The sequence below is a fragment of the Panthera leo genome, chromosome A2 (assembly GCF_018350215.1).
Source record: "Panthera leo isolate Ple1 chromosome A2, P.leo_Ple1_pat1.1, whole genome shotgun sequence".
NCBI classification, from domain to species: domain Eukaryota; kingdom Metazoa; phylum Chordata; class Mammalia; order Carnivora; family Felidae; genus Panthera; species Panthera leo.
The window spans coordinates 64,012,910-64,022,317 of record NC_056680.1 but is presented as its reverse complement, the minus strand read 5'-3'; positions in this window follow the sequence as shown (position 1 = coordinate 64,022,317).

The following is a 9,408-nucleotide window of genomic DNA, read 5'->3' as shown; positions in this document are numbered from 1 at the left end:
ACAAGGCTGGAGCAGTGATCAGAAAGATGTGATCCACTGGGATCTTTGGCGTGGGTCTGATGTTCACGGTGTCCTAGGGCTGAAAGAAATGGATGGCAGTTCGGTCCACCATTGTATTAGAATCTAGGTTTATTTGTTAGAGCTCCAGGCCTGTTTCAAAGAAGACTGACTTAAGTCACAACAGTTGGGCGATGACTTCTTAGCTAATTGTCAGAACTGAATCACAGACCCAGAGCGGTGTTTACACCTTGAACAGAGTAGGGCAGAGTCAGTTTACAGCGACTCTTGAGGAAGGACCCACTATTCTGCCAAATATTTATGCTGCAAGGCTTTCTGGCCTTCCCTAAAGAGACCGATGGCCACCGGATAGGGGCACTGCCTAAAAGGGTCATGAAAACCAGCAAATATTTTGGAGATTACTCGCCTTTGGCTCTTACCTGATGCTCCTCTGGGAACCAAAATACCTCTATGCTCAGGTACAGACTAATGAAGGAGTTTAGGGTCAGGCTTACCTCCCAGTGATCCCCTGGCCTGCTGCAAGTTCCGGAATACATAGTTGGTCTAAGAGCAGCCGGACATATTCTTGTTCCTGGTTCCATGAACTATGGAGTTAACGGCAATTATACAAAAGGCCTGGTGGAAGCCCCTAGAACAGTCCCTACCTACCACAACAACAAGCCAAAGCAGTACTGCATTTTTGGAGGCATTGCAGAGATTAATGCCATTTCCAAAGGCTAGAAGGATGGAGAGACAGTGATTCCTTTCACATCATTATACATCTCGTCTCTTTGGCCTGTGCCAGATAGATGGATCTCGGAGAATGACCGTCCAGCATTCTGTGGGGTCCAGCACAGATACTACTTACTAGAATACATTAAAATAGTCCCCAGTCTATGGAATGCAGCCGAGGACCTGGTGAATACTTTCTTCTCTATGCTTTTAGGTAGAGACCACCAAAAGCAGATTGTTTTCAGCTGGCTGGCCAGAAGCCCACTTTCACTGTCCCACTGCAGGGCTGTGTTGTATTCTAGCCTCTGCCCTAATCTTGTCTTCAGGCAATTTTGCCACTTTCCCATTTTGTGGTACACCACCCTCATCTACTACATTAAAGGCACCATTATGATTGTTTCCGGCACAGGGGAATTATCAAATCCTGCATGTCAGAGCATTGGATATAAGCCGCACAAAAATTCAGGAGCCTGCCACCTTGGTAAAAATTCTAGGGATCCTGTGATCTGGGGTATGTTGCTATCCTTCTATGATCATGGACAACTTTCTTTATCTTACTTCTTCCACAAATCAAAATGTGCATTGTCTAAGAGGGGAGTTCTTGTGGTTTTGACGTCCGCATTTATTTCAACTGAGTGTGTCATTTCTGCGCATTTACTAAGTAACGTGAAAGGCCACCAGCTTTGAATGAGGCTCAGAGCAGGAGACGTCCCTGCAACCGTCCCAGCCACTGCACAAGCCGCACCCCAGGTGAACAACGTGACCTCGGCAATCCAAGCACACGGGAAATGTCGCAGCAGATAAGGTATAGTGTGGAATCTTGGGCAGGTTTGTAGAGGTGAGGTGAATCACAGTGCGAACATTTGGGTTGTGAGAGAAGGCCACGCTGTCCTCTTCACATTAACTCTTCTCCTTTTGAGAAACGGCTTCTGGATTGTCTCTGTGTTCTAGAGTTGGCTGTCAGCAAAATGGTTGTGCTCTAACACACGGATCTGTGGCATTGGGCGTGCACAGCAGCACTGTCAGCCAGTGGGACTATGAGTGTGAACTGGGCTCAGGCAGGGTCCGAAGAGCATGGTAAGTTGCACGAGGACTGGCTCAGACTCTCATGGTTCCTAGTCCTGCGTCCTCACTTCATCCTCCATCTGTGACCTCAATGTGGTATTCTCCATGACAAACTTAACTGGGGGAGAAAAGGTTTGATCCTAATTAGTTGTGCACCAGTGGTCCTCACTGGGGTGGTCCTGAAGGGGAGTGGCAAAGGAGAATCTTCGCCACAGGTAGAACTTCGAGCAGTGCTCAAATTTTCTATAGTGCCAGGAATGAGAGATGACTAGAGGTACAGGTCTACACGGGTTTTAAGCAGTAGTAAGTCAGCAGTTTGGCTCACTGATCAGAGACTTGGAAGGAATGAGATTGGAAATTTGGTGACAAAGTGTTAAAAAAAATGTGTATGATCTCTCCAAATGAGCACAGAGTTGAAGGAATGAACACTAAAGAGAAACTCAGCAGAGGGGAACCTTCATAATCCAGCGGGCATCATGACCCGTCCATGGATAATGGTCAGCTTCTCCCTTCCTTGCCAGTAGGCTCATGAACAAAGTGGCCATAGTGACAAAGATGGGAGGGTTTGCTACGAAGGCACGGTCTGGCCACAGCCACTTCTGAGTGCCTGTCCCTTCAGCAGCAGAGTCCAACAGTGAGCCCCCAGTGTGGCAATATTTACCTGAGAGACGGCCGGCCAGCCACCCAAAGAGTAGGTTGGTTACATTGGACTAAGGTTATTATGAAAGGTGCAGCCCTTAGTTCTCACTCGAACTGGTATAGATTTGCCTTCCCTGCATACCATATCTCTGCCCAAACCACCATCTGTGGATTTACCAAATGCCTTTATTGCTGTCATTATACTCCTCACAGCATTGCTGCTGATCAGGGAACTCGTTTTGTGGGAACTGAAGTGTGGCCATGGGCTCATGCTCATGTAATTCACTGGCCTTACCATGTGCCCCATCACCTTGAAGCCACCTGGACTAAAGTTGAAGACTTTTACGGTGTCAGCCGAGTGACATCACTTACTGAGGCTAGAGTAATTGTCTTCCTGGGGGTGATGATTTATGCTCCCACTCACCAACTATTAGCGAGTAGCTGCATTGCCCTCATTGATTTTGTGCCTGTGGAATTACAGTACTTCTTGTAAGATGGGCATGGTGGGAGGCCCTAGAACTGTCACTACCTGCATGACACTAATATACCATGTTGTCACTTCTATAGTTAAGACTCCTGGGTCTCAGAATTGTGTGTGTGTTGGGGTAGGTGATGGGAATGGCTTCTCATGATCACCCTGTCTATTCACTAGCAAAACATTTGCTTCTTGTCTCTGCAGTTTTGGATTCTGCTAGTTTAGAGGGATTATTTGCCAAGGGGAGAATACTTCTATTAAAGTGTAAGCTGAAACTTCCGCCTCGTGCTCTTGAACCAACTGGTAAAAAGTTGGTGACTGTACTGGTTTGGATGGATCGACCTGGTCATCCAGGGGGAATTGGGTTGCCATAACACAAAGGAGAAGGAAGGAGTGCGAGAGATTCTCCATCACATGTCCGAGTACTCCCTGGTCCTGTGGTAAAAGCGAATTGAAGACCGTAGCACCCAGTCTAGGTGGGGCTGGTGGTGGCACAAGTGTGACAGCCATGACAGCCTTCTACCGGAAGGAATAACCAACTGATGGCCCCACAGCTGCCTTCTGAATCCCCCCCTGCTTGCAGTGATGCTATGCTTCCCACAGACTGCTGCCACCAGTGACCGAGCATGGGGTCATGATGCAGACCCATTATCTAGGTCTGTGGGAGCTTCCTGATGGGCAGCTGGGGTTAGAGGACTGCTCACCAGCCCAGCCACCTCCTTCTTAAGACTGTACTACAGTCTACAACTCTGCCTAAGCCCTGCCTATCTGCTCTCCTCATGGGGTCCAACCTGCATCATTACATGAAGGCTCTCTCTGCCTCTTCCCTCTTCCTCTCCTTTTTCTCTCATAGACACTTTCCCAAATTAATCTCTTACATAACTAAACCTGCGCTTGTGGCTGTTTCCTAGAAGATCCAAACTAACCCCAGTTAGGCCAGGAGCCAGTCTGAGAATATGAGGCAGGAAGATGGGGCTTCAGTAAATGTTTTCTGATGACCCCGTGGGCAGAGGGAGTGCTCCACTGAATGGCATATCCTTGCAAGTTCTGATGATTTAGTTCTTTGAAATATAAGGGGACGGTGATGTCAACAGGTTAGCAGATTGATGCTTTGAAAAGAAATTATGTGAAATGGAAGGCCTTTAACAAGCAGTATAAGACCATGTGTGAAAGCCAAAGCCCTCTTTGGTAGCATACAGAAAGACCCTGTTACTTGTACTGCCAGGAACCAGGGGGTTGGAGTTTGAGGGTATTTGATCAAAGGAACTGGAATGTACAACTGTGAGAGAATTCATTGACTAGGACACTTTTCAAGGGAGGTGCTATTTAACCCTCTGGCAAAGTACCCCAGGTTATGGGGAAACTTACTGCTAGGAGGGTTTTTCGATGTCTAGAAAAGGGGGTGGGCCACCCTGAGCAAAGCAGAAATGCCAGAGCTGCCTCAGGAGATGGTAGAGGAAGGAATGCTGGGATTGATAAATTATGTGAGGCTAGAAGAAACCAACACAGCATTATGTTCCACAAGAGACTTCAAGGACACACCATTCATGGGGCCATGTGGGATGTGCTGGTCTGAGCATTTGTGGGTTTCCTGTAATGGGAGGAGAGGTAGCCAGAGCAATACAAGTAAAGTGTTATGGAACGCCTAACTGTGGGGCACCAAGTGACCATGAGCCCAGAACTTTCCATTATGATGGGTATGTTGTGTCTGCACTGACCCAGCAGCAATCCATTGTTAGATGGAAATGGTACACTGAGAACTGAGTCCAGGTAAGACCAGGTGGGCCAAGGAAGCTGTATTAACTGGTAATCCAGACCCCCGCATATCACCAACAGCAAGTGTACCATTACTCTGCTCTAAGCTGACATCAATTCAACCAGCTGAAGGATAAGGAAAAATCCCAAGGATGAGGAAATCCCAAGCTTGACTTGCGAGTGGATTGGCTCTCTGTGGTTGCAAGCCAGAATTTGAGAGTGGTTATCTCATTTCAGAGGTGGCCCTGCAAGATTGGAGAGGGTAAATGATAGACTGTTCGTTCCTAGGCAGTGGAAATAGCCTGGCTGTAACGAGGGTCCTAGAAGGAAAAAGACTGAAGACTGGAGAGAAGATCTGGGGCAGAGTACTATGGGTGGACATATAGCTTTAAGTACAAAGACTTGTTTTTTTTGAGAGAGAGCAGGAAAGGGGCAGAGGGAGAGGGAGAGAATCTTAAGCAGGCTCCATGCTCTGTATGGAGCCCAACACGGCTCAATCTCCCGCCAGTAAGCTCGTGACCTGAGCTGAAATCACGAGTCAGACACTTAATCAGCTGAGCCACCCGGGTGCTCCAAAGTGCGAAGGCTTTTAAACACACATTAGCATCCAGCAAAAGGCATGTGACCCTTAGAAGAGGTACTGAATGGCCCAGTGATAAAATGTCTCAGCCAGGTGATATTTGCCAGATTTAATCATCAGCTGCACTAGCGCTCCATATGGACACATAAATAGAATGGCCAGAATAGGGTGGTGGGGCTATATATGGGCCCGATAGCATGGACTCCCACTTCCCCAGCTCTTCTAGCTAATGTCAACTCTGAATGCCAAACCTATCCCAAACAGAGACCACTAGTGGGTCCCTGATAGGGCACTATTCCTTAAGGACACTAGCCATCCATGTGGTAGCAAACTGATGACATCCAGCTCTTTCCAGTGGCTCAGTGCTTGCAAGGATGTGTACCTCCCCACTATATATACAGCACCACTGCCCAGGCTGACAAAAGGCCTGACACCCAGGCATGGGATTCTGCACAGAAGAGTATCAGCCAAGGTTTGGACCGCTTCACGATGTAGGAGGGGCAGCAGTGGGCCCGACACCACCCAGCAGGGGCATGGGAGTGCCATCTTCTGCAGGGTGGAAGGTGGGTGAGAGGACAGCTCCTGGTGGGACCACTAAAACCAAGGGTGGAGGTACAGGCTTCCCTTGTGTTGCTTGGAGTAGGGTGTGTTTACAGCCAGAAAGGTCTTCTAATGTTAGGTCATCTTTTTCCCATCCTCTTGCTTTTCTTGGAGCATTTTCTGTGTTTGTTGGTGGTCCTGGGATGTATGGGAGGCAGTAAGGAAACCGGGGCACTCCTGCAGTGGCATTCTTCAACTCCTTAAGTTCTTAGGCAGACTCCTCCCCCCTCCTCCTTTCCAACTTTCCAAGGTTTCTTAAGCTTGTTGTGTCAAGGATTTTAGAAGTAAGAGGGAGAATCTTGGAGAAATGGGGATGCTTTGTTTTGGCAGGACCACAAGTCCCCTGTAATATGATTTCACTATCTTAGTATCTTCAGAATCTGTTGCGATTTTGCCTTTTCCATTCCTGAAATTGATTCTTTATGCCTTCTTTTTCTTTTTCTTTTTGCTCAGTCACATCAGATTTATTATTTCTCTTGTGACATCTCCTTTGTCCTGTGGGATATTTGAAATTCTGTTTCTTGATCTACAACATAGGGAGAGCTTTTGTTTTAATTTTTCTTATTGATTTACAGTTTAAACTGTTGTCAAGATTTATAACCTTTATGATGTCAGATTACAATATGTCGAGACTTCATGGCTCAGTTTAAAGTCATTGTGTGTAAATTTTCCACGTGTGCTTTTAAAAACATGTATTCTGCAAATTTTTTAGGAAGAATCATGTGCATGCCCAGTACATCAGTTTTATCAATTTTGTTGTCTAGGTCCTTCTGTTATCTTTTATGTCTCCTATTGATTCCATCAGTTACATATAACAATATTACCCTGTAGATTATACTATATGTATCCTTATCAAGATCTAATATTTATATGGTCCTCTTACCATTTTATCTGCTTATCTTTTAAGAATGCAGTTGCTATAAAGATATTCTCAAACGAAAACTGGAAAAAAAAGTATCACCAGTAGAAATTCACTAAAAGAAATGCCAAAGAGTGTTTTTCAGACAGAAGAAAAAGTATTTCTTTCAATGAAAGATGAAGGAAGGAGTAAAAGCCACTGAAATGGCAAATATGGAGATATAGCTGAATGGTGACTGAAAAATTAGTAAAGACTTAGTAAATTTAAAATAAGCAAAATTAAAGCAATCATAACAATAGGTGTTTCTATCCTTTTGTCTTTTTGTCTTCCTCCTTCTGTAGCTTTAAATATTCACTACATCCTTCACTCTCTTATGCTTCCTTATGCATTTCCTATCTGTGCTTCTTTTCTTTTGTTCTGTCTTCCAATTCATTATTCTCTCTTATACTATTCTAATATTCTGTGAAACTTATTCAACTGAATCTTTATCATTTTGAGGTCCAAAATTCTTACCTTTCTTTTTTTTTTTTTCAATTTTGCTCAGTCAGTTTAGGTTTTTAATCCTCTGCTGAAGTTTTCAATTTTGTCCTGTACCCGCTTGAGTGCAGCATGTCTCTTTATATTCTGGATCTGATTACTGCGTCATGACAGAACCTGCGATTCTGCACCTGTTGTCCTTAATTTCTGCTCCCTGTGTTGATGCTGTCTCAGCCCTGTGTGCCTCTCTAGCTTTGGCAATATGCTTCGTGTTTTTAAAATATTTGTAATCATAATTTGGAGCCAAAGTGTTACATACTTCCAGAGAGGAACCAGAGACAGCAGCCATCTAGGATCACTTTAACCCAGTTTTAGCAGTTGTGATTTTCTGGAGGAATCCAATGATTCAGAGATGGGCTGCGGTTAAGATAGCACCTGGTTCACCCTCAGATCACCTGTGCACCTTGCAGGCAGCCCACTGGGGTCACAAACTGCAGTGTGGGGAGATGACCAAGGTCCCCGATCTTTGGTGCACCCAGACTCCAAATTTTTCCCTGATGACTCAACCCACGAGATGTCAAAATTGCTCATCAGTGTCTCAGTATACTATCCCAAATAGGAGTTGTACTCGGCGAAAGTGCTCAGAATGCCAGGCTACACTCTGCACTTGTGCCTTTGCAGCTCTCAGTCTGGTAGTTTTTTCTAGGTCTTTAGGTCACCAATCACTTCAAAAGGGATTATATATTCTGTCCAGTTTGTTTTATCGACTTGGGCAGGAAGATTTTTCTACATTACCTAATCTGCCAATTCAGGAATGTGAGTCAAGTTCTTAGTTTTAAAAAGACTTTTTTTTTTTTTCAAATTTATTTTTATTTTATTTTTTTTTAATTTTTTTTTTAACATTTATTTATTTTTGAGACAGAGAGAGACAGAGCACGAACGGGGGAGGGTCAGAGAGAGAGGGAGACACAGAATCCGAAACGGGCTCTAGGCTTTGAGCAGTCAGCACAGAGCCCGATGCGGGGCTCAAACTCACATACCGCGAGATCGTGACCTGAGCCGAAGTCGGACGCTTAACCGACTGAGCCACCCAGGCGCCCCTCAAATTTATTTTTAAAGAAGACTTTCCTTCAGGCCACACGAAGCAAAGGAAACTAGTGAGGGTCCGTAAGAAGTACTTGAATTCAAGATATTTATTTACGGTTAGTCTATATTTCCAGGTATTTGATTTAAGGAGCATTGCATTTACTTTTAGAAATGACAAAATGAAAATGTACCATCATCACTCCCATGCTGTGGGCACGGTTATATGATAGATATTACTTCAGTGTAAAGCAGTGAAATCCTTCACTTAAGTAACAGGAGTGGAAGTCAGAATATATATATATTTGAATAACCTCCAAGGATTATACTTAAATAACTCAAAATAATTGTCAAATTTTGAGTGTTTTAATGATACACATTTTATTCTTGTTTAATCTAGTTTAAAAGGCCAGAATACTTCAAAGGTATTCTCTTACACGTGATTCTATCTACAAATGCAAAACCCAGTTTAATAAATAGTTTATTTTATAAACCAGTCCAACATACATACCCATGCGACAACATATACAGATTGGGCCTAATCATTAAATTCAGCTCCACAAAATATTAAGGTTATTACAAAACACTTTCTGGCAGGTATTATATATAAATGGGATAAAAGCTACGATATGATATAAATTATATGTTTTAAATTTAAACACAGGAAAAAAATGAGTCCTAAAGTGAGACATTCACTTGCACTGATTTAGAATCTTCCAAATGTTTTAACTTCAATATTCTCACATTTCCAATGTGTTAAGTAATAAACACTTTTATATGGAACTTGTGCTTTATCAATATTATCTATTCTAGTCCGTGTGGTTTCCAAATATTAACTCCTTCAATGATCTTAGGGGTTGGTACCACTTCACCAAAGAGCAATCTGCAGTACAGAGGTAGGTATCATGTACCTGATCAACAGTCAGTAGGTTGGTAGGACTGGGTTTAGAACCAGACGTCCGATGGCCAAACTCTTTACTGCTAAGTTACATAAAGCAAAGAGATTGCAAATATTTATTTTTTTATCGAGGATATTTACGGCACGATTGTTAAAAGGATGTTTTGGCCTTGGTCGTTAGCCATTGTGGTCCTAGACCTGTGGAGTAAGGCCCATGCCAGGGATGGAAACCACTTGCCTACGCCTTC